Source organism: Pectinophora gossypiella, chromosome 14, assembly GCF_024362695.1.
Source record: "Pectinophora gossypiella chromosome 14, ilPecGoss1.1, whole genome shotgun sequence".
Taxonomy (NCBI): domain Eukaryota; kingdom Metazoa; phylum Arthropoda; class Insecta; order Lepidoptera; family Gelechiidae; genus Pectinophora; species Pectinophora gossypiella.
The window spans coordinates 1095120-1119061 of record NC_065417.1 but is presented as its reverse complement, the minus strand read 5'-3'; the positions used below and the strand labels follow the sequence as shown (position 1 = coordinate 1119061).

At 36.9% G+C, this 23942-nt stretch overlaps 1 protein-coding gene, 1 long non-coding RNA gene and 1 other non-coding gene across 7 annotated transcripts in view; 1 reads left to right on the top strand and 2 right to left on the bottom strand.

Moving 5' to 3' along the window:
- LOC126372601 (uncharacterized) overlaps positions 1 to 23942 on the top strand; it is a 290379-nt gene that overhangs the window by 105032 nt on the left and 161405 nt on the right. The gene's annotated exons all lie outside the window — the stretch shown is intronic.
- LOC126372467 (netrin-B-like) overlaps positions 1 to 23942 on the bottom strand; it is a 215986-nt gene that overhangs the window by 150604 nt on the left and 41440 nt on the right. The window lies entirely within an intron of this gene.
- Positions 21673 to 21743, bottom strand: Trnar-acg (transfer RNA arginine (anticodon ACG)). The gene has a single exon. It is a non-coding gene; the product is annotated as a tRNA-Arg (tRNA).

Here is a 23942-nt window from a genome sequence, read left to right as displayed (position 1 = left end):
TTTGTCCTGTCCAGTTTTTTACACAATCAGTCATCTCTCTGACCTTCCTACAGGTTAGATCACATACCTCCAAAACGTATTCACCGTTCCCTTTTCTCATGCATAACTATTTAATTCCACCGGTTATATAACTAAGGTACTTCGAAGCTCATCTCTCCACACAACATGAAAGGCCAGCCAAAGCAACTATTATTAAATATATGATTATTATAACCGTCGTCGAATTACTTTAAACCTATTACGAAGATACTTAACACGTGATTGCATGTCGTTAATGCTTCCCGATCGAAGGAGGTGTGATACGCTCGAGGCGGTAGGCTGCGGGCGCGAGGCACGGGAGACTAGCGGGGGAAGTGAACCTAAGCAACACCCCGGACACTTCATACAAACAACCTCGTTTTACACAGACACCACACATTGACATTATCAACACGTGCAACTATGTGTGTGACGTCTTAGGGCTTAATAATAGGGCTTTAATTAAAACATTATTAAATTGATCTTTTTTGGGGTTATGTATACATTTTTACAATAAAATATTTAAATTTGTCAGAAAATAAATTTAAAGCTCATGTGAAGCTTATTTTATGTAAAAAAGCTTATTATAAGATTATGATTACCTAAATGATAAAAATGTCTGGTATTTAATTATTATTATTTTTTTCAAATTTGCTGTTGCAGTTTCTTGTCGAAAAGCCGTAAATTCAAAAATGTTAAATAAATGATTCTGATTTCTGACTTACTTAGGTAGGTAGTACTACTTAAGAAAGATGCTTTTATAATAAAATATTTATCTATTTATTTACTACACAAATCCAAACAAGAAATTTTGAACAATAAAGGTTCACACAATAAATAAATAGGCTTTACACTTGACTTTAAAAAATCACTGAACTCTTTAATTACATTCACATTATTTTTACATTAAGCCTGGGTTTAATTTTATTGCCAATTACCTACCAATTAGCATGTTTTGATAAAAAATCACCATGAAAAATAAATATTTATAGGCGCCGTCTAAATGTACCCAGATCAAATTTCGAATCAGATGAAAGAACATCGGCGTCCAATTTCAAAATTTGAACGTATAAACTAAACTAATAAAAAAAACAACGGTCCGCGCGCAACCTTCGCGATTCAAGTTTAAACTACGTATGTTCGAAGGGGTCGAGGTAAACCTAGCTCAGACGCTGGTGGTAGGAGGCGGACAGTTGCTTATTCTATGCCTAAGTGTAGCAGTGTGTGAGAATGTAAGAATGCTTAGTTCCATAAGAAAAGCTTCTTTAAACTACAGAAAATCGTTTTTAAATAATATATCTAATGATGGAATATTTTTTGAAGTCGGTGCAGTAGTTTTTGAGTTTATTCAATATAAGCAAAAATACAAATCTTTCATCCTTATAATATTAGTATAGATTAATACAGACAAGGGAATAACTATCAATATTAATTTATATTATCTAAAGTTGTTTAGTATATGATTTTTATAATTATAAGTTTGAAATTTGGAGTAAATTTAGATTTTTCTTGTATATATGAGTAATATTGCTGTGGGTACGGTACGGTCACGAGCATTAATATGTATACACTTTGGTACCATGTCACATTAACTTTTTTGACAAATTGACTGTAAGCCTCACTAAATGTCAAGTATGTTAGTGCGACAGAGTCCTAAAGTGGGTACATTATATTGCTCATGATTGTACCTATGGGAAAATTTACTTTCCCCTGACAAAACTAATCTTATTGGCTAATAAAATCCACACAAAGTCGAAGAAGTACGACGATAGTATATTTTAGATTGATATACAGGATGTTAGTGACATTGTAACGAAAACTTTGAGGAATGATTCAGACCATGATTCTGAATTAATATCAGATGAAATTTTCCATCGCAATAGTGTTAAATTAAAAATATTTAGAAAAAACTAAAAAAATCGTGAATTAGCTACGGAAAATTCCACTTGATATTAACTCAGAATCATGGTCTGAATCACCCCCTTAGTATTCGTTACGATGTCACTAACACCCTTTATTATTTTATTAATTATTTCTGGTTTTTTTTGTTATTTAAGTAAATTAAAGTTTGATAATGTGGCGTCTAATATGAAAGATTTTTTGTAAGAGTCTGCGATAGATTAACATGAAAGACCAGCGCAGAGCTCATGTCTTGCACCAATTTCAATAATTTGACCGATCACGAAAGATGACTTTTAATAATAGTTAACGTGGGCTCTCGCCGCCCGCTACCCGCCGCGTGCGCAGCTATTGAACAGACGGCCGGTAATGCTGAGATTATGTCAACGGAAACTCTTTTAAATTTTACTCTCCTATGAAAAACTGTGACATTTGTTGAGTTAAAACTAAGTATTAAAGCTGTACCGAACAAAACTCCACGCAAGACTCCACTCTCCTATGAATATGCATATTATTGCGACTTAACCAAGCTTCATTTAGCTTTCTGACAACACCAACCAAAAAACAAAGATAACCCTTTCACTGACAGAGGTCATGGGTCATTGATGGTCCTTTGAATCGGATCGTCATTAGACGTGCTGCCCTTGTAAGTATATAAACACACATAACACAATATGTTTTTACATTGTTTACACCTAATTTAAACAATAGTTTAATTATATTATTGTTTATATTTAAAGTTTCACGGCGCATTGGCGCCTCTGCACTGTAAAGTCGTGAAATGTAAATAAATAAATAAATAGCATCACTCCTTGAAGGGTAGCCAGAGGGGTAAGGGTGTATATACTGCACAGTCATGAGCAATATCTATCCATAATATGTACCCACTTAAGAACCCTGTCACACTATCATATTTGACATTTAATGAGCCTTACGGTTTAATTTGTAAAAAGTTAATGTGACATGGTTTCAAATTGTATACATATTATATTAGTACCCGTGACCGTACGTAGTATATTACTCCTCGCCAGCTATGTTCAAGTCCCAAGTAAATTTACCCTAGGTTTATGAAATGAAATTAAAATTTATTGTCATAAATGTGGTAGGTATATCGATGGAAGTGATGCTTATAGCGCTCAGCACATTTAGTCATGTTTTGACATACAATAATAATTACATAAGGTACTGACAAATAATTAATTACAAAAATACTTAACTATATAAAAAAAGAAAAAAAAACCTATTTATAGACTGAAAAACTCACTTAAGCTATAAAACTGCTTTCCCTTTTAACCAGTTTTTGAAACTTTAGATGGGGTAGCTTAAATTTAGCTATAAAAAGATGCTCAAGCGCAGGATATTACATGCAGAGACTGTTAGTTCACCAATTGCGATCTACAACCTGTTGCGAGATTAAATTGAGTGCGAAGTAATGAGGTATACCCGCTGGTTCATATATTTACTGCTAACTTAATCTTCCTGCTTACTAGGACAAGCTTGAAAAATATTTAATATGTAAACAAACTTGCAAAGCGAAAACGGTAATAAGGCGAAGGTGAGGTCTGAAGGGTAGAAGGTAGGTAGGGCTGGCAGAGGAAGACCTAGAAGGACGTACATTGACCAAATTAGGAATGTAAGTATTTAGAAAAAGTTTAGTACGATCTACTCTGAACCTGTGTGTATGAAACGATTATTAAATGCGGAGAAAGCAAGAGAAGTATGGAATTGATTATCACGTGCTCAACGAAGGAAAACATCGCAAGGAGACCCATATTCCCGAGAAATGCATTCTGGAGGTATGTGACCTAACCTGTATTGGGCTGATTTGGGCTGGGTTGGAAGGTCAGACAATCGCTTCTGTAAAAAACCGGATCTGTTAAATCTTCAGTTTAGGTAAGGTAAACTCAGGTTCCTAAAAGTTTGAAGAGAAGTTATAATATCAAAAAATCGAAAATAAAAATAGTTTATTTGCTTTAAATAGTACATCAATATATAACCCCGTTATTGGGACTTCCTAGTAAGCCTCATGTAAAGACCTGTGTCAGGAAGCCCCGCTCTTCCTAATCGGTATTACAACTTTGATAGTACATATATCTATTTATTTCTTATAATAATAAATATATCTAAAGCAGTAAGACCAAATGTCCTTTTCCAATCCCCATTATTGAACTACGAGTATAGGCTAGTTCCCAACTAGTCAAATACGAATTCTATAGTTCGTGTTTTGACGTTTATCAAAACACGAACTTACCACGGAATTCGTATGAAGAAGCACACTGTGACTGTGTGTGTGTGTGTCTGTGTCGTCTGTGTGTGACGTAATAGTGACGTAATAAAATGTCCGACTTGTTATTACGTCTTCTTGATTAAAATTCATAAATAAGTTAAATAGAATACAGAAAAAGTTTTTCGTTAGTTTTAGATCCGTCTCTATTTAGTAATCAGTATTTAATAATTTTATTTATCTTGAACCTAGGACACGACCCAATTGTGTCTGGAAATCTCGACCACAAATACAGCACTGAGTGATATACCTAGACAGTATATACACCATTAACACATGTTTATGGAACACGATGTTCGTGCGTCACCCAACAGGGTCCACATAATATCAGCGTCGTGGTTCACGCCGCGACTTGTGCTGAGTGAGGCCCTTTTATCTCAGGACGTCCACCACCACCTTATGATCATTTCGACAAACATCCGTCTTGCTTTTTTGTAATTGTTTTAGTGGAAATTTGATATGATGTTGTTGTCTTTTTTTTTGTGTGTGGCGTCCTTTTATAATAAACTTTTTCTATTCTATTCTATTCAGTATTTAAAAAACTTAACTTTGATGACGACATACTTAAGGCTGATATTATTATGACGTCAGACAAAAGTAACGAAAGAGCGCCGTATTTTAATAGGCGCATTAATATATCCTATCTCCACTTATCACAAGTAGTCAGATAACAAAGTTATCCACTTAAACCAAAGCTATCGACCGCTAGATTAGCTGATAAAATTCAAGTGGGATTTTGTTAAGACCTGCTTTTTTCTTTTTTATCGGTACTTTCTAGGTGTCTCCAACTTTTCTACTACGTGACTACTGAAGGTACAAAACGATATCTTTTTACTTTTTTATTGTTAATTTGTCTCGGATGCCTTTGATTACCGCTAAAGAGAATGGTAACTGTGCGCAGACAACAATAATTAAAAATACGTAAAAAATCTAGACCACCTAATTTTACTTTAAGCTATACCTGACATTTTCTTATCCGCCGCAAAGGAAAGGGACGGATTGCCAACTGTTAATTTTAGGAATAATGAGTAATGAATGAATAACCCGGGCGAATCAAATAGGTATGTCACTGGTATGCAACCCGTTTGGAGAGTGTTGTCAACTAAATTCTGTTGGGTTATTGACCAATGTAAAATTTTCAGAGGGTTATTTTAGATTTCTGCCCAAAATTAACGTGTGTTCCATAAATTTTATGCCTGTCGATTACCCGTCCCGTTCCTTTTCAGCGGATAAGGAAATGACAGATATAACTTAAAATAAGCTTAGATGGTATGTACTGGAAACAGTACCAATGGTTTAATTTCCCAGGGGTGGGTCCCAAGTTTGTAAACTTGTATTAGATGAGTCATAGCCCAAACAAATTTGAGAACCACTGATCTACACCATATTAGATCATGTTCTCAACAACTAATATCATCAACTAAATATGGCTTATGGCAATACATATTTATGTATTATCATCATCATCATGTCTTCCAAACCGTATCCGGAGACGGCGACTCCATTGATTATGTTACTGAAGTAACAAATGGAAACAGACTATATACGTCACACTGCTGGGCACAAGCCTCCCTTCAACAAACAGTAACCAACAGCAACAAACAGTAAAAAACAGCTTTATTTGTATTATATTTGCATATAAACAATATTTATAATATAATATAACGATAAGACGATGATAAACAATCGCTTCTTAGTCTTACAAATTCCACCTGCTCATCATCACTATGCATTACACACCAAATACAAATAAAGCCAGCGAAAACAATACATAACAGTGGGGTTAAAATGGCCACATCGAAGCTATTCATCTAAAAAAGCAATAATGCAATTTGACATTTGCGCATATAAAAGTAAGTGCGTAATTCAAACAAATGTCAAATAGCAATATTGGTTTTTAGAGGAATTGCTTCGATGTGGCCATTTTAACCCCCCAGTACTTTTTCAGCAAATGGAAGGTCCAAATTGCAAGTGTCGTGATCAAAACAAGCAAAAACAGGAACAAATAGGTTCAGTAGGAAGACTATGACAATAAAAATAATTCCTTAATGGTGCAGGGTTTTAAACAGGGGATCTAAAAAACAACATTATTGAAGAAATTCTTCTAAAAAGTAATATTGCAATTAGATATTTGCGCTCAAAAAAGTAAATGCTTAATATTAAGAAATGGCAAATAGCAATATTGCTTTCTTGGATCAATTGATTCAATGTGGCCTTAGCCCCCTAACACTCGTCTGCAATTCTTACCTACCTCTTCCTTCTGAGGGACCTTTTAGCGTCACTCATGGGTTAGATGAGCCCACAATAATTATTTCCATAATGTTCGTATTATCCCATCATTTTGTTCAGTAACTCTGCAAAATCGCTTGAAAAGATCGGGATAGCTAATGCTGGAGCAATGGAGGCAACTGTAAAGGCTAATACAACGAAGCCACCTTGGAACTTCAAGGTGCACGACGCAGTAGCGAATGTGTCAACAGTAGCAGATATCCCTAGTTTTATAGGGAAGATATTCATTAATATGCAACAGCGGTTAGTTCTAGCTAGACAAGAGATCCTGTTTGCAATTCCTAAAATAGATGCATGTACGTCAAACAGCATTCAACAAATAAGAACAATTTTAAAAACTAATTCTAAGTCTTTAAACTCATCTTCTGGTGACAACGATTCGCGATCGACGAAAGCTCTTTAATATTAAGTATTTGTGTCCTTAAGAACTTGTAAGAAATGTAACTATCATCACTGCCAGACTACTACTTTCACATAACTAAGAGCGAAAAATAATTAAACGGACAGCAGAAATGTTATCAAAAACAAAATAGAAACCCAAACTTTCGCCAGAAATGCGCTATCTTCAATCTTGTCTCCCACCTTTGGTACGACTGTCGCGTTCCATTTGTCCCAACATTCAACCAAGCATAGAAAGACGTCATACAACCTACACCTTTCTAGAATCAGATGTCATTAGACTCGTGTCATATATTTGAATATTAATCACTGTGTAGTATAAAACTGGGAATGATTTCAGCTGCACTTCATCCCCTTCTGTGGTCTGGTGCCGTGCAGTAGTATCATAGCTTTTCAAGAGTATTAAGGTAGATTTACAAAAAAGGGCAAATATGAGGGTCTCAACAATAATTCTTCTGATATTGACTGTGCTATCAAGGACATCTGCAGAATCACCAGCAAGGTACTATTGTGGTAGAACCCTAGCGAACGCAATTGATGCTCTTTGTAACACCATACCTCACCGTTCGGAAGCGGTCGTACTGAAGCGTTCGTCGATAGATTACGACTACGGAATGCCATGGCTGGACAGGTTCCAGGCGAAGCAACTGGGTCGAGGGAAGCGCCAGAGTGGCGCGGCGTCTGAGTGCTGCGACAAACCGTGCACGACCAGCGAGCTCATGACTTACTGTTAAAACTAACCTGCGGTATCCTGGATCAACGATATACCTATTCCTCTTAGTTCGGTTGTTAGTCCGGCTCATCACTAATTTAAAAGCCACGCTCTTGTAAGTGTAGCACTCTCCATGCTACTTTTTAGGGAAAAATAGAGCAGTGGTTTCCCTCTTGCCTTCTACCCCGCAGTACTCTGTCTGACGCGAGTGGGATGGCGCCCAGAGAAGTCTATTTCAAAGCCGTACTAGGACCCTAGTCCGGCTAGCGAACTATATAGTACAACATTTTGTTACCGCTATTCCGGCTGTTGTAAGTACTTGTTTGACCTAAGTTATATATTAGTGCTTCTATAATAAGTTGTATCCTAATGCATAATGCGTATATTTCTAAACACTTTATTGTATTGTTCAATATTCTATAGTTAAACTGTATTGTTCTATAAAATATGTTGTATTTTTCATATTGTACTTTAAGTAACGTTTGTAGTGGCGTTATGGTGTGTCATTTAAAATATTTTTTGTAATATAGGTATGCTACTAATAGTTACATTATATTCATTCAAATATGCAAAAATGTATCTAATATTTTTGTGCCAATACAGTAAGTTGTCGATATGTATTATTCTTATTCTATAAGCTATTCCAGCTTCCGATTGAAGAGAACATTGAAACGAAATTGTAATCCATATTCTTTTTCTAATAAATATATTGTTCAAAAGGCTTAGTTACGATTAGATTTCAAGAAAATTGATGAGTTGTATGAAGTCGTTACATGAGTCAGGGGCCTTTGGCGGCTCAATAAACACCGTGACACCACGGCCGGTGAGGTCGATATTCGACTTACAACCTACACGAAGTAAGAAGTCGTGCTAAAATATCAGAAAAACATTCTATCTTGCCATTTACAAGCGCGGTGGCCAAGTGATGGTACCTTCAAATAAATTAGATAGTCACAGTGATTGAACAGAGTTACCATACAATACAAATATACTTTACTGCACCAACATAAAAGGAAATATTTACAAAATACTCTTAACTAAGTACATGGCAAATGGCCCACTTATCGCTTAAAGCAGGGTTCAAACGAAAGACAGATAGCGGAAGCTAGCACTTAGTAATTATGCTGAAATATTGTTAATTTTGAAATACACACCCGCCAACCACGAGTCATTGAGATCAGTTCTTATCAATTATTTATTTATGCAAAGAAGATAAATGAATGTTAGGCGAAGACGGTTATTATCTGTGTATTTAAATATCAAATACACAATTAAAACGCTTTTCTCATACTAACAATTTACGCCTGTTTAGTAAAATGTAATGAAGTAGCTATATTGCTATATATATGATGTGTGAAAATTAAATATGTTTTTATATTGTTTACACCTAAGTTTCATATGTTTAGTTATATTATTGTTTATATTGAAATTTTCACGGCGCATTGGCGCTTCTGTACTGCAAAGTCGTGAAATGTATAAATAAACAAATAAATGAACTAATATTCTAATAAATCTTAAATGGGAAGAATTATGTATCATTCCGTTAATACTTTGTATATTTTTCTTTTCGTTAATACCTTGTACTTTACACCACACCACAATAACAGGTGGAATCGTACAAACGAATGTGAAACCGATAATCTTTTGTTTTTCTTTAAGTGACAGCTCTATTAGTAAACCATCCATTCTCACACAATTATAAAAATTATGCATGGAAATTGGTTGTTTGCATTCCGTTATGGTGTTTTGATATATTGTGACAAGTTTTTAATATTTTACAATGAACTAATAACGTGTTTTGATTAAGACAACTTTAGAAAGTAAACGTTGGTTTTCAAATATTTCATCTTCGTTTTGACAAAAGCTTTCGATAGTGTCTGCTATAGAGTTATATTAATAATCTTTAATTCTTTACTCATAATGAATGATTATGTCTAAGTAACATACGGGATTTGTTCTCAAAACGGTTTTTACCTATCTGTGATAGAAAAAAAGAAGGAAAGAGAACTGATTCGTGATGGAGTTCCTCAAGGCTCCATTCCCTGCTTCTTGTTATTCTTAGTATACAATTGCGAATTAAGTAATTCACCATTTTTGGTTTTGTTTATTTATGGATCATTAAAAAAAACCTACTTAACGGAAATCCTTTATGTTAAGGAAACAGAGATCATGTCTGAATTAGTTGATTTAACAAAGGACAAGCGAAGTTTCTCAATAATATCCATTGCATTAGATAAATCTATTATAATAAGGTTAATCTGACCATTAAAGATAATAGAAATACAATACGTTTGTCATAGATTAAAAATCAATCTATCCAAATGAGCCTTCAATCACAAAACCCACAGAGAACGCCTCTGTTTTCTTCATAGTACTTACCAAGGTTCTACCTTCAGCATTAGGTTCATGGAATTACTTTGATACTGTCTGTCATTATATACTCATTGGAGAATCACGATCAAAGAAACTCCAAACCAAAACGTCTTAAACACCTTGATACTGAAACCGAATCTTGAATTTGTTCGTATAGCGTTAAGGTTAATATTGCCAAGTTTATGGGATGTAGTTATGATGGGTTGTCTCGTATGGGGTAATTAGCATACGGTATTGCGGTTATTGTGCAATTGTTGTTGAAATAAGTAATTTAAGATATTGTTTTTGCCTTGTACTGTATCTGTACGTATCTGTTAATCTAACTGAGTTTATCTCAAAAATGTGAGTTGTAAGTAAGACTAAGCTAAATAAAATCATGGTTTTACTGTTGGACTGTGACGTTATAAACAATTAAATTACGATACAACACATAACATAACAGCATCACGCCTGTAGCCCCGAAGGGGTAGGCAACGGTGTGTAGTATACGCACTCATCGCCAGAAGTTCCATGTATTAGTGGGTGAGCCTATTGCCAAAATACTTACAATACTAGATATTTTTTCTTGCACAAAGAAAGCCACTTCTGTATTGGAGTTTTCAGCCATACAAGACGTTGCCACAGAAATAATTCATCTGATGAATGTGCCAAGGCAAGTAACAATTAAAATAGGCTTATGTAGATAAAAAGGCAATAGGAACGATGTCGCCTAAACCGTAAGGTAATTATTAAAAAAGAAAATCATATTTTATTAATATCTTTAAACACTTTTTGGCTTCATTATTGTATTACATTTATTATTGTAACACTCATCTAACATTTAATATATTTACTCCGTTACAATGTTACTTAAGTTAATATTTATTCTTAAAATAACCATTACCGTATTTTATTTGAGGTATTTGCCAGTTTCAACAGAAGTTTCCTACCAAGAGGTCAGAACCTTGTACCTCGACAATGAGCAGCTTGGAATATTTCGTTAGACAAAACAATCGGACCTCTGAGTTTTAAGTTTTAAACAAAAACGCGAAATGACATCATTTTGTTGAAGCTGGCAACATTGTAGTTACTTACTTGTACGTTGTTTTGTTTAGGCATAACTGATTTGAGGTCCTCGAATCTTACCTGGAACAAAAAAAATATTTATAACTAAGTACAAAATCTAAACAAAGAAGAAAACAGATTATTAATTACAATAACATATTAACAGATTGTAGCCGTGATAGCCAAGTTCGTAGATCGCTTGACTCTCAATTTGAGGTTGCAGGTTCGAAGCATTAGCCTAAACCAATGATTTTCGAATTTGTTTTCGAATTCATGGTTGGATCATAAATGACTATCCCGTGCTCAGCGGTGAAGTAAAACATCGCGAGGAAACCCACATTCCCGAGAAATATATTTCGGAGGTTTGTCTAACCTAAGTATGTTTCGTTGATCCCTTCGCGGATTTGAAGGTCAGACAGGCAGTCGCTTCTGTAAAAAACCGGACCTGTCAAATCTTCAGGTTAGGTAAGCGGATCCCGTGAAAAACGGGATAGGAGATGGTAATAAACATAACATAACATAAACAGCCTATATATGTCCCACTGCTGGGCACAGGCCTCCCCTCAATCAACCGGATATGGAGTATGGAGCATACTCCACCACGCTGCTCCAATGCGGGTTGGTGGTGTTTTTACGGCTAATAGCCGGGACCAACGGCTTAACGTGCCCTCCGAAGCACGGAATCATCTTACTTTTTGGGACAATCAGGTGATTCAAGCCTGAAAAGTCCTTACCAAACAAAGAACAGTCTTACAAAGTGATTTCGACAATGTCCCGATCGGGAATTGAACCCGGACCTCCAGATCGTGAGCCTAACGCTCTAACCACTAGACCACGGAGGCTGTTGATAATAAACATGTCTGATTTATATTAAGTGCAGTATTCAATAACACAGTAAGCTCGACCATTACAGATTGCGATACGGCTCACCATCTATCACGTTGGTCTAGCAGAAAGCTCGGTGAGGTGTGGATACTTAGTTCATATTGCGATGGATGTACCTCTGACTATCCCAATTAGGAACATAAACATGAGATTTATTTTGTTAAGTTAAATATTACTACCTTATTGGGATATAGTCTTATGTTAAGAAAGCAGATAGGTAGGTACAGCCCTTTTGTCGGTGGCAATTTGTGACTCTGCCCACCCCATTAGTATGTCTCAAAACCTAAGTCTCAATTTGAGTTTCATGTTATGGCAGAAGTCTATGTAGAAGCGACTTGGTACAACTCTGCCGCCAGGTCTGGTGCGCTCGGTCATTGACCCCACAACCCACATGAGTTCTGACGACATAAAGTAGCACATCCATGTATCAAGAGACAGCTATAGACAGTGCGGTGCCGAATTTACACAGAATGTTGGCAAGTGTACGTGCGTGCGCGCAGATAACATCGCGAGACGTGGACCGGCGGCGGATTGCAATGAGACGAGTGAAACGAGATTTCACATGTAGTTTAGGTAAATATTTTGCATCGCACAGAAAAACTGTTAAATAGGTGTATATTGTGTAACTGTAAATTATCTCTGTGGTCCTGTGGTACAGTCATGAGCAATATAATGTACCCACTTTAGGACTCTGTCGCACAAACATATTTGACATTTAGTGAGAGTTACAGTTCAATTTGTCAAAAAAGTTTATGTGACATGGTACCAAAGTGTATACATATTAATGCTCGTGACCGTACACCGGCCTGCTCCTCAATCGGGGAGCGCCAGTTCGAACCCCGGTATCGGCCTTGCACCAATGACTTATTAATTTACCTTAAGTGCAGTTTTCACTACCGGGTGAGAGCCTTCAGCGCTCCCCATTTGTCCGGCCAAGTAGTTAATGCCATCTGCGGCAAATCTACAATAAGTCACGTCAAAAAAAAAGCTTCAACCCGGGAACCCGGGACCTCCGGATCGTGAGCCCAACGCTCAACCACTGGACCACGGAGGTTGTCCGTAAGTACGATGATCCTTCGGAAGGCACGTTGGTCCCGGTTACTACTTACTGTAGGTTACTACCCGGTTACTTTTATTAATTTATTTATTCAATCTTACAACTATCATTTACAGGTATTCACCCAATACGACAATGAAACAATCTTAAATACTAAACATTATTACAACAACAAAATTACATAATATCATTGATAACAAATCACAAACATGATGGCTTTTGCGAATTCACTCAGAGAGCAGCAGAATAAGTCTATTGTCTCTGCTACAGTGTTACTATTAAGTAGCCGTTACATGAGCCATGTCAGGGGCCTTTGGCGGCTCAATAATAACCCTGACACCAGGGTTGATGAGGTTGGTGTTCCACCTCACAACCCACACGATAAGAAGATTGTCATAATTATAAAATTTCTATTTTTGTAGGTGGTTTTGGTCTATTACAGAAACTACATGTAACCAGGAGGTCTTAAGTGCAACCAGTTAATTTATTACTTTGCAAGAAACTGATTAGACTTTAGCACCTTATCGTACATTATGGCAATATTTACCATCTCTTAGCTCAGCATTACGTCATTACTTTATTGAGCTTTAAACTGAATCGTAAAACAAATGTTAATTCAACTGTATGAGATAAAATCTTGGCAAACTATGGTTCGATTACACCTCCACCATTTCAACATAGTTACTTCACATCTAATATACAGGGTGGCCCAGAAGTTCACGTTCAAAGTGAAAAATTAGATAGAAGGGCTCATTGGCTACCAGAAACACCCCCATATATGTTCAGCGATTATTTACGGTTTAGGAGATATGACCCATTATTTACCTTTTTCTAGATTTTCTACCTTACTTCAGAAATCATCATTTTATCGCTATCTCTTTCTTAATAATTCTTTTATTTTTAAGGGTACTTTTTTCTGTATGTTTATAAAAACTTATTAAATGGAGCAATTTTTGAAAATACTTTCAAGGTTCATAACTCCTTCAATATATATTTTTTTTCTTTGATAAATTTCTAAGAACAGTAGAACTTTTGACCGAATTCTCACTTTAACTTACAATGACTTTTTTTATCTATGATTTGTCTGTTTTTATATTTTCACCTAGCGGTACACATCCTTAGGAATAGTTATGAAGTTAAAAAAATAATTATTAAGAAAGAAATAGCGACAAAATGATGCTTTTGAAGTAAGGTAGAAAATCTTAGAATAAGGTACAATATGGGTCATTTAATTCAAATACAATATGGTCCTAAACAGCAAATAATCGCTGAACATATATAGGGGTGTTTCTGGTAGCCAATGAGCCCCTCTATCTAATTTTTCATTTTTAACGTTTTCCCAACATGCTAAGTGCCAAGCACACGGTCAATAAAAATTGATCGCCCGCCTACCACATTTATTCAAACCTACAGCTGTCTACCACACCACCACCTAGCTATAAACTAGGCTTGTCAACAGGTATGACAGATACACAGAGTGGGACCTAAACGAGTGATTTCCATAACTGAATAGATTTGCGCGGGCAAATCCCGTGTTACAAGCGTCTTAGCGCAGCTTTACATAATTGTTAATTAATTTTAATATTGCTTTACGACAAGTGTGTAAATTTAATATAAACAACCGTAATCATATTACGATCTAAAATATCTTAATAGAATTATGTTACGAGTTTGATTACGTGATTCGAGTAAAGTTGCTAGTGTAGTGTTGCTATTTTGTGATTTTAATGATAGAACAGTGAAACTAAGTTATTATATTACTCATTAGTTCACTGAATTAGTGAAGAGTTTGGGAATAGTGAGGACTTTTGTAATACAGGGTGCTAGTGGCATCATAACGAATACTGAGGGGGATGATTCAGACCATGATTCTGAGTTAAAATCAAGCGGAATTTTCCGTCGCAATTTTTATTTAGGTTTTTTTATTATTTTCAATTCTATACTTTTGCGATGGAAAATTCCACTTGATATTAACTTAGAATAATGAGCTGAATCATCCCTCTCAGTATTCGTTACGATGTCACTTACACCCCGTTCAAGTACATACAAGTCGCCACACAAGTAGATAGGATGATAATGACATCGTAACAAATACTGAGGGGTTAATTCAGTTCCCCCCCCCCCTCAGGACACGTTCATAAACTTCACCTCATACACATCACGTTCATGATAATCTTTCATTCCCACATGTATGTATCCTAACTAACTAACTAACAGGGTGAACGAGACTGGCCGCTAGTCAAATCAGTTACTTTTTACTAAACGTCAAAACACGAAATCACTATGGATTTGTATGAAAAAGCACACTATGACGTCACAGAAAACGTGATAAAATTCTTGACTAAAATTCATAAATAAGTTAAAAAGAAAAAAGAAAATGTTTTTCGTTAGTTTTAAACCTGTATTTATTTAGTACTCAGAATTTCATAATTTATCTTAAACCTAGTATGAGTACACAAACCAATTGTTGATAACACGTCAATATCCGTGCCCTGCCTAGTCTTACTTGCATCAACAGTTGCCTCAGTCAGAACCGGTGAAATCAACGCTAAATCAAACACTAAATTGGCCTACGTCTCATGGCATAAGATAACATGTAAATTCAAGTATCTGACACAGAATCAATATAAACATTGCACGTAGACTAGGAAGAATTCCTTCCACTTTTCTTAAAGAAAATGTTGAGTCAGGAAATTCAAATTCACATATTATTATACTATATGTCACCTAATAAGACACTAATTACAAAAGAGACTCAACTAAGTACATGGCAAATGGCCGGTCTTATCGCTTAAAGCGATATCTTCCAGACACCGCTAATAAGGTGAGAAAATATGTAAAACTTCCAAGATCAGCAAAGTTCAGAAAAGTTACAAAATAAGGAAGATTGAATCCGGAAGACGGACTAAAGTATTTATTATTTATAATAAGTATCTACTTAGAAAAAAGCTATTATAGGTCTACCAGCATCTGATGGTATAAAAAAAGTAAAAAAAATATTGATTTTCCTATGGTAATATTAAACTGTCTCCTGTCATGTTGAAGTACATGTTTTGTCAACAATACTGAGATTTTCCAAAGATTCCTTGAAACTATTCTGAATTTCATAAGAATATCGAAAAAAACCACTTCGATCACAAGCAAGAAAGATTGTTTACATTGTTTATTGTAAAATTAGTGAAGAAGCAGTTGGAGATCAACCGCAATCTTCGATTTTAAAACGCGTCCAAAGTTGACCGGTAAGTAGGACTAACTAGTCTTAATACTTGAATATATTTTTCCTATATTATTAGTTACTAACCTGTGACCTGTTTATAGGAGTTCCTAGCACTACCATACGACGAATAATTGCTGAAGGTAGACCGAATGGAAGTGTATTTAGTGCACCCGGTAAAAAGAAGAGAGGTGGAAAGAAAACAAATAACCAGGAGAGTTTTGATTTGGAAATAGCATAATATAAGTGATCTTTTCATAAATATTTTGTTTTTTTTTATATATACCTACCTACACTAGCTAGATTTTGCCCGCAGCTTCGCTAGCGACATCTATCGCTTCAAGCAACTGTTGGAATCTAGAGGTTTTTCAGAAATCCCGCAATTATTTTCCCGGGATAAAAAATAGCGTATGTTCCATTCCATTTATCTCCATACAAAATCTCAAGTCGATCCGTTGCTTAGTTTTGACGTGATGAGTGGATAAACAGACAAACTCACATTCAGGCGTTAGCGTTCACAAGACGACCGGGCGGACAATACCACAAATTATACCCCGCACAAAAATAATACTTATTAAAAAATATATAAAAACCTTTTAGATGTTATGGGCTTGTAGCCCAAATGTATTGGCATAAACAAGTGTCTTCTCTATATCTCAAAGCCTAGACTGTATGGCTATGTTCCTTTGCCTGCCCCTTCTCAAGGAAAATTAATAAAAAAAAACTCTATACTTAACTTTGAGCTCTTTTTGGCGGGAACGGGACGGTTGCTTTCTTCATTGAATAATCCAAATAATTAATACGAAGTGGTGTTTTGTGGTTAATGATCGCATTAAGTTAGTCGGAAAACATTCGCAATAGTGTTATTATATCGGAATATTCAATAAACAAAGTGTACCTATCTATTTTCGCTTTGTGCCAACAAGCCGCTTTATAACTCGAAAGTTTATGCGGACTTATGAGTTGTTTCGTTTGGGGTTCGGAGTAGGAGTCTGCTCCGAGGGTGGGGGCTTAGGTTTGATCATTCATCGTCATCACCTTTCATCATTTTATTAATCATCATTAAGAAATAAATACATAAGACATGGTTGAATGGGCATAGCTCCCTTTGCCTTGCCCGTCGGAGAACACCAAAAAAAAATAGCTTTGGCAGCTATGGTTGTCTACCCTATGACGACCGTTTGCCATAAACTACCTATCTCTGTCGCTCCCACGTGAGCCTCTCGCTCGCACAGTCTCTGTACGAGCTAACGAACGATAGCTTAACGATATTTTTAAGTGTCGATTACAGTAACAGTGTTACTTAATGCCCATCCCTAGTTTTGTCAATCGGTTAAATGTCAAATGCGCATTCTCTCGACGGCACCACTGTATAACAGTGAAGCGAAGTAATCCCCTAGTGTCGTAGTTAAGCTAATTCATAATTTTAATAAACCATAACCTCTTCTCGCTTACACCACAAAACGATTCGCGGCAAGTTGTCACCGCGAGCCGTAAAAGTAAGAAGCACATGAATATTCCAGATTTACATAAATTTACGTCCATCCTAGGATATTACTGGTTGTAAAATGATATTAGTCTCACTTTAAATTGGTTTAGTGCAGTCAGACGGGATTACATATGTTGCTATTGGATTAAAGTAGCCATTTGTAGTTATGAGGTTTTTAAAAACAGGTAAGTAGTAGTCGTAAATGTTGGAAAACAAGAAGGGAAATGAAAGTGTGTGTGTGTGTGTGTGGTTATACTGGGCTGAAGAAATCTGAATGCCATCGAAACGACAAGAAGAAGAAGAAGAGTATGTCTCAAGTTAGAAAGAGACGTATACGTACGGTCACGAGCATTAATATGTATACACTTTGGTACCATGTCACATTAACTTTTTTGACAAATTGAACTGTAAGTCTCACTAAATGTCAAATATGTTCGTGCGATAGAGTCCTAAAGTGGGTACATTATATTGCTCATGACTGTACGTGATATGGTTTACCTAGCGAAGTATTTTAAATAAGTCGATAGGCTAGTTTCCAACTAGTAAAATCAGTTACTTTTTACTAAACGTCAAAACACGAAATTACTACGGAATTTGTATGAATAAGCACACTGTGACGTCATAGAAAAACGTGATAAAATGTCGAACTTATTATTACGTTTTTCTTGATTAAAATTCCTTAAAAAATGAAAATAGAACAACAAAACGTTTTTTGTTAGTTTTAGACCTGTCTTTATTTAATAATCAGAATTTCATAATTTATCTTGCCCCTAGTACACGCCCCAATTGCCTAACAGGGGCCAAATCAAAGGCCAAACCAATTTATCTAGAAAAGCAATATTGCTATTTGACATTTGTTTGCATTGCAATATTGCTTTTTTAGATGAATTGCTTCGATGTGGCGTTTTTAAGCCCCAGGTATCCATGGTCTTGTGGTTGGAGCATTGGGCTCATGATTTAAAAATCACTTTGTAAACTCTCCTTTATTTGGCTAGGACTGAGGCGCGAAGCGTCAACGAATAAAGAAGCTCTTCGTTAATAACTTGATTAGAGACTGAATCAAATGATTTTCAGAAAATGTAAGATGGTTCCGTACTTCGCAAGACACGTTATGTCGTTGGTCCCGGGCCCAAACGCCTCCACCAACCCGCAGTGGAGCAGCTTGGTGGAGTATGCTCCATATCCCCTCCGGTTGATTGAGTAAAAGCCTGTGTTCCGCAGTAGAACGTATATATGATGTTTAAGTTATGTTAAGTGGTTCAGGTAACGAGTACATAGTTAGGTAAATAATTACCGAGGCCGGCTGCTTCACGTGCCCTTTGAGGCATGGATCATCTTATTTTCGGACAATCTGGCGTGTCCGGGACCTCCGAATCGTGAGCCAAACGCTCAACCACTGCACTCAGACCGTTCTATTAGTATACTTGCCTCGCTATAGCTTTCTATAGATGTCTCGTAAAGCAATTTGTACCCGTTGTATGTGCGATGGCCGTATGATATGCCGTATGGGCTGTATATGCGCTTTCCATCGGCAAAAACTGGACGCGCTCACATGCCTCTATTCGGTCGGGCAGGCTTCAAGTTAAGGGAATTCAGGGGCGTTATAGACAAGGATTATTAAATTTTACTTGATCCCTGCGTCGGAAAGCACTGTGTGATTCAGCAATGAAGTTATACTACTAATACTAGTAAACTACTACTACGTACGTTATACTAGTAATACTACTGGAAATAGTACTGATGTACAGTCATGAGCAATATAATGTACCCACTTTAGGACTCTGTCGCACTAACATATTTGACATTTAGTGAGACTTACAGTTTAATTTGTCAAAAAAGTTAATGTGACATGGTACCAAAGTGTATACATATTAATGCTCGTGACCGTATGTATGTCGTCCTTACATGAGTCATATCAGGGGCCTTTGGCGGCTCAATAATAACCCTGACACCGATAGAAGAGATATTATATTTAAGAAACAACGCGATATGAAACTAAATCTGTGTCAGTACATGAAAGGAGTTTACATTACTATATCTCCGGTTTTAATCAAAGATGATTATCCGTTTTGGGTATGTATGATTTGAATGCAAATATTATTTTAACTTTTTGTACCTAACTTCAAAAACTACAGAGCAGAAACAGGCCGGACACTCCATTAAAAAACTCTTTTTAAAAAAAGAAAACTTACTTATTGTGCCGCCCGCATTTAATACTAAAGTAATACTCAGAGGGGTGAAGTTAGCGCCCGATATCAAAAGGTGCGGTGCGGATAGTTACCGTTCTGTACGTAGTATTTTTACTCTATGGTATAGGTTACAACAAACGATACAAATCTGACCAAAGTATTCTGCAACGTGTCAGTGACGTCATGTCACAACTGACACATGGCGCATGCGTCAGCGCCGCTCTGACACGCGACACTTGTGTCAAACACATGTCCACTAGGTAAACAAACTTTAAGCTGCCATTTATTTTTTTTAACTTCGAACGAAAAAGGTCTGAAATACTAATGTATTCAGGAAGAAAGAATAAATAAAACTCACATAACACACTCCTCGCCTGTAAATGGCTAATGGCTGGGCACAGGCTAGTTTCCAACTAGTCAAATCAGTTACTTTTTACTAAACGTCAAAACACGAAGTTACTATGGAATTCGTATGAAAAAGCTACCCTGTGACGTCATAGAAAAACGTGACAAATTGTCGCACTTATTATTACATTTTTCTTTTTTAAAATTCATAAATTACTTAAATAGAAAAATGATAACTTTTTTGGCACCTTTAGATCTGTCTTTATTTATCTTTAACCTGAAACTACCCAATTCGATGTTGTAATATGTAACCATTCAAAGTTATGAAGTCGAATTCAGTGTTTGTGAGACTGTCCTTTGTTTGGTAAGGACTTTGCAGGCTTGAATCATCTGATTGTCCGAAAAAGTAAGATGATTCCGTGCTTCCGAGGGCACGTTAAGCCGTTGGTCCCGGCTCGTAGCCGTAAAAACGCCTCCACCAAGCCGCAGCGGAGCAGCGTGGCAGAGTATGCTCCATACCCCCTCCGGTATACAAAACATATAACATAAACAGCCTATATACGTCCCGAATAGTGGGCTATTTATGTTATGTATTGTATACATTCTTCTTCTTCTTCTAGTGCCTGTCCATTACTGGACGTTGGCCGTCAGCTTTGAGAACTCTTCTCTGTCAGAAGCAAGACGAAACAGCTGTTCTACGGTTGTAACGCCGGTCCATTCGCGGATGTTCCGCAGCCATGACTTCTTCCTCCTCCCTCGACGTATTTTCCCTTCAATTTTGCCCATCATAATTAATTGAAGCAGCTGGTATCTTTCATTCCTAAGAATATGCCCCAAATACGCAAATACCTAATACATGCATGCATATATATACTACGTACGTATTCCAATTAAAGATTATTAGCACCCTATCAACATTTATCTCACCGTTTACTCATACGTATAAAATGCCGAGTATTTTTTATTAAATAATTTGTGAAGAAAATGTTCGCGTAATAATAAAAAAGTGATAAAATTCTCGACACTCCCACTCGGTCGTTATGCGGTAGCCAGACGTATGGACAGACAAACAAATGGATGAACTCTGTATCGTCCTCTTATACTTAGTGAAAACCACATAAGCCTTTTTAAAAGTCACATTCGAATGACTGTGATTTTTGTCAAAAAAAATGTAATGAAAATTTCATTTTTTTTTATATTTTTCAGTGGCTGTGCAACGGGGCAATGCCGCTTATTCTTCAATCGTGTGGGTTGTGAGGTGGATTACCAACCTCAGCAACCCTGGTGTCAGGGTTATTATTGAGCCGCCAACGCCCCTGACATGGCTCATGTAACGATTGCTCGCTTACATCAGTAAGTAGTAATCGGGCCAATGGCTTAACGTGCCTTTCGAAGCACGGATCATCTTACAGAATCAAGTGATCAGCCTGTAATGTCCTAACTAAACAAGGGATCACACAGTGATTTTTGTGATATGTCCCCACCGGGATTCGAACCCGGGACCTCCGGATCGTAGCCCAACGTTCAACCACTGGACCACAGAGGCAGTTTCCTGTGTGTGATAAAGTTTTTTTTATAGTGTTACGTTAAGTCCAGCCCAACCGCGCCGCGCGCGGACCGAATTATATCGAGCGCTTGGACAAATAAATGATACGAATGCTATCTACGTAGATGGACGTCAAACGGCAATTGGTCGAAGCGTTCTATATAATTACCGCCGCGCGGTGCAGACCCGGCAGAAGTATTTTCATGAAGACGTACCGATGTAACGCGCTACCTATCTCCCTTGCTGACGGTACCTCGAGCACCCCGTCTTACCGACTACATTGTATTTTACGATTCGATGTAGAGCAAATGAAGACACTCATGTTTTGAGACACGCGGCTTTGAAGTAGAGAAAGCGATTTTAAAGTAAATTCAAAATCAAATTCAAAAATATCTTTATTCAGTAGATAACATAGTTACACTTTGAATCGTCAATTTTTACATAACGAAAGTCTCATCCGCCTAAAACTACTGCAGCTTCTCACAACCTGTATAGCCGGGGAAAAGAAGCTGCAAGAAAACCTCGTCACAGGGCCCTAGACGTTCTTTAAAAATATAAATACCTACCCTTATCAAATGAACGTTATTATACAGAAAAGTCCCTTATTCCGTTTTTTTACAGGGACCGCTTACCTATCCTAAACATGTACCTAACAGGTCCTTTACAAAAGCGACGGCCTGTCTGACCTTCAAACCCGCGAAGGGAAAACCGTACCATTACCGGTTAAGTCACATACCTCCGAAACTCTCGGGAATGTGAGTTTCCTCACGATGTTTTCCTTCACCGCAGAGCACGTGTTAATCATTTATGATAGAAACATGAACTCGAAAACAAATTCGAAAATCATTGGTGTAGGCCGTTGCTGAGATTTGAACCTGCGACTTAACAGTGAGAGTCAAGCGGTCTTCCAACTGGGCTACCACGGCTCCATTAATATTTAGACATATACAAGTAAGTGCGCAAGGTCAAGGAATGGTATCTTATTCTTATCTTATTTAGCCTATACGATCCCACTGCTGGGCAAAGGCCTCCCCTTGATTTTTCCACTCCTCTCGACTTTGCGCGATCTCTGGCCAATCCTTGCGATAAGCATTGAGGTCGTCACACCATCCTTTACGCGGTCTGCCTCGACTTCTAAGCCCGCCCTGAGGTATCCAGTGAGTAACGACTCGTGCCCACCGCTCCGGATGCATCCGACAAACGTGTCCGGCCCAGTCCCACTTCAGTTTGGCGGACTTTTTCCCTACATCAGTGATACCCGTTTTGGAGCGCAGTGTAAGGAATGTTAAATAGCTTTTTTAGATGAATTGCTTCAATATGGCCTTTTAACCCTCCTGTTGTAATTGTGGTGCTCGTAAGAATAATTCCGCTAGAAAAATTGTATTTACTTCGCACCAAAAATGGCCAGTTGTCTTTTAATTACTTGAAGCTCTGCCCACCTTATTTAAGTGCTTTATTTGGGATTCTGGTTCTTAATTAATTTATTTAATTGACGACTCTCGCAATATCCACAAATCCATCAGCCGCCGCGGCACGGGATCCGCGCTTGGCGAATTATATCGAATGCTTCAACCAGTAGTAAAAAAAATAGAGTAAAGTAAAATTTATTAATTTCTCACAATTGACAACATTTCAAAAATAGTTTTATAGAAAGGCCTTAACTTATTCTGCCTACCTCTTCAGACCCCAGGGATTTTTCAAGATATTTCTATAAATACTGAATTAAAAAAATAATGTGTTTTGTGTAAATCGTAGGAATATCTCGAAATGGTTTTCGATTTAAGGCAACTTACTAAAAATTAATGTTATATATTAACTTTTTTTTATTCTCATTTTCTTAATATGTAAACAATTTATAGTAAGAACAGAACAACAACTTTTTAATGTTATAATTTGATAGACTAGTGCCTAAACTATAGATACAGCGTACAAAATAGACACAGCGAATGCTATCTACGTGGATAAAAATAGTACTGCCATTGGTCGAAGCCCTTGATATAACTCGCTCCTTATCTGAAAAGAAAAGGATGGAGTCTTTTGCAGCTCATGTCCATAACTGCTAAGTAACATTCTAGGAGGACTTGTCAAAAGGAAATTCTCAGGCATAACATAAACAGCCTATATACGTCCCACTGCTGGGCACAGGCCTCCCAGGGTATGGAGCATACTCCACCACGCTGCTCTAATGCGGGTTGGTGG